Source organism: Lolium perenne, chromosome 4 (assembly GCF_019359855.2).
Source record: "Lolium perenne isolate Kyuss_39 chromosome 4, Kyuss_2.0, whole genome shotgun sequence".
NCBI classification, from domain to species: Eukaryota; Viridiplantae; Streptophyta; class Magnoliopsida; order Poales; family Poaceae; genus Lolium; species Lolium perenne.
Genome location: NC_067247.2, coordinates 277,897,104 through 277,899,911, shown reverse-complemented (window position 1 = coordinate 277,899,911; position 2,808 = coordinate 277,897,104). Strand labels below are relative to the sequence as shown.

Here is a 2,808-nt window from a genome sequence, read left to right as displayed (position 1 = left end):
ATAAGATGCACCTAGAAAGTCATCGGTCATTGCATCTCTAAATAACCACTGTGTCTAGCCTTCTGCAAACCACATATTGACCATCGCAATTAACGGTTTTACCCCATGGTTATCGATATGAGCTTAGTGAATCTCTCTTTATCCTCATATTCCATACAATAAAGTGTCATACAATAATGTCACTTCTCGTCGTACACTTTACCATACTTCCAAGTGTAGTTCCCTCTCTAGTCCCTAAGGGAAATGCTATGTGGTGCACTTCACATAACAATACAAGAGAGAACTAGCACATAGTTAATAAATCAAAGTTATAATTCATATTTATTTCACATTATAATATTACTAGGGTTTCTCCATATCTCCCCAAGAACAAAGGAACTACTCATACATGAAGGGGATCAACATCATGACAATATTATGGACTGAATATGAAGGTACAATTGTTTACAAGTGCAAATCATAATAGAGTTCAGATCACAACCAAGTAGACAAATGGGATCGGCGATGGAGACGTTGATGATGATGATGGAGATCGATGCGTTGCCCATCAATATCCTAGTCTCCTCCTGCTCTTCTGTGTTGGTGGAGATGGTGATGGTGGCGGCGGCTGTGGAGACGGCGGAGGCGGAGAGGCAGGGCTCCACTCGTAGGGCGTGGATGAATGATGCCTCTCCTTAGCTCCTTCCCTCTTTATATTGGCGCTAGAGGTAGGTTTCGCGAACCGACGGAGCTCGGGGCCGAATATGCCAATCGGGCCTTCACAAATGTTGTTCTGTTTCCCAAAACGAAGCAAACAGAGCCAAGTACGGGTGGATGGTACGGATGGGGTCTGCCCGTACCGATGGTCGCTAAACTCGCAGATGCTTTCATATTTTGCTCGCCGTTTCTTCATACGGACTCCGATTTGGGTGTTCTTTGGCTCGTTAACTCGTATGGACGAGTGATACAACACCATGTAATTAGATCTTAAATATAAGATGTTGGGAAAATATCACTTTTCCCACACCTCATATGACGAAGTCTGGTACTTGTAATTCTCCCATGTTGTACCCTCTTGGTCCCTTTTGCCTCCCTTTCTCCATGATTATCCATAACACCTATATACATGTCAAAGACAATGGAAACATAATAAAAATCTACTAAAACTACTAAATTTGCAAATCTCGTATGAAAGTGAACAAGAACTTGTAAGAATACAAAATAGGCATAGATGTAACTAGCTGGAGCATGAAATGAGTGACAATATGAGTAATAGTATACTTAAAAACCTCAGTAGAAAAGTGCGAAACGAGCTATCATAGATCAATGAAAACGAAGACGGTCCGCAATCGTTGCACCCTCCTGAGAAGTCCCACCGCTTCCTAGGACACCGAGTCGCCGCATACCAAACAACACCTTCAACAAGGAAGCGACGATAACACTGCACAAACTAGTCCTGGGGTTTCCCCCGATATGTGGAGGGGATTGGGTAGGGGTACCCCCAACGCTCTTTAGGAAGGAAAGACGACACCCGCAGGCGTCTCCGCATCGGCGTCGAACAAGCTGACAGGGATTTCTCCCGATCGCCTTAACCACCACCCCAGACGACTCGGAGTGCTCCACCCAACTGGCACCAATCAGCATGCGCCTCCATGATCTTGAAGCCATCCTCTTCGTCTCACTGTGGTCTCAGACACGAGGCCTGGAGGGAAAGAAGGGGATGACATGGTCAAGGGTAGCAGCACCGCAGCAACGCGGGAGGGAACAACTTCCACCGCCATCGCGGTAGCAGACCGGACATGTCAGCAGAAACACACCGAGCCCCAACTGGCCCGGCTGAGCCCAAACTGACTCGTAAAGTCCCCGCTGCCACGCTGCAACAGGCTGACGTACAGCGCCACCACCACCCAAACCCGCCGACGCCCTGCGTCCACCTCCAGGAAGCGGCAACCGACCATGAGGCAGCCCGTCCTGACCCAGATGGGCCCAGAGGGCCCAGAGCTTTGCCGGGAGAGCACAGTCAGCTGCGCGCGCCAACGACCGGCCTTCCGCTGCGGATCGCAGATTCTGAATTCAACACTTTGGCCTGCAGATCATCCGGAGAGAAAAGAGAGTTGCTCATCGGGACGCAATGGTATATGCATGTAGTCAATCAGCAGGGCGGCAAAGCAACCAATTGAATGGTCGGCAGTGAGTGGCGCAGTACGGCAGTAGCATCACAAACTGTTGGACGATCAATGGCATGATCGGGACGGGCAAACGATTATCTACTCTACCTGGCAAACGATTTTGTGCACACACCTGTATGCATGGCTGCCAGTAAACCAAGGCTTAGTTTGGATCAAGCGTGGCAACTCTTGGCTGACTTGGAAAACTATCGCCAGTTCACAGCCGCTCGTGCATCCACCCTTCTACAGGTCGTTGTTTTCTTCTCAACCAGTCGAGTAGCTTCCAGATGGTGCATATGTGTCTGTTTCTCCGAGAAGGCCGAGCCTGGAGACCGTACACACCATTACACTTGGACGACGTATATCCACGTTCACATCAAAACGGCGAGCCGGAATTCATAGAGAAAGGAAATAAAACAAGGCGTTACGTACTGTTGTACCGGAGTAGTATAATTGTATAAAGCGAAGAAACACAAGCAAATAGACCAAATGATTTTCTAGTTTCATAACGTATGAAACCCACTTATATGGTTGAATGGATGTATTAGGGAGACACTTCTTTCCTAACAGTTACCTCCTAGGAGACGTCCCTTTTATACAATTGATCGCATGTTTTTATTTATCAACACTCTACCTTGATCAAATTCCTTATCTATCTATT

General features: G+C 47.5%; 1 long non-coding RNA gene across 1 annotated transcript; it reads right to left on the bottom strand.

Moving 5' to 3' along the window:
* Nucleotides 1–307: 307 nt before the first annotated feature.
* On the bottom strand, nucleotides 308–1,827 carry LOC127348939 (uncharacterized). Its single transcript, XR_007880037.1, has 2 exons — nucleotides 1,356–1,827; nucleotides 308–1,097 (listed from the first exon to the last, which is right to left on the bottom strand). It is a non-coding gene; the product is annotated as an uncharacterized lncRNA (long non-coding RNA).
* Nucleotides 1,828–2,808: the final 981 nt, after the last annotated feature.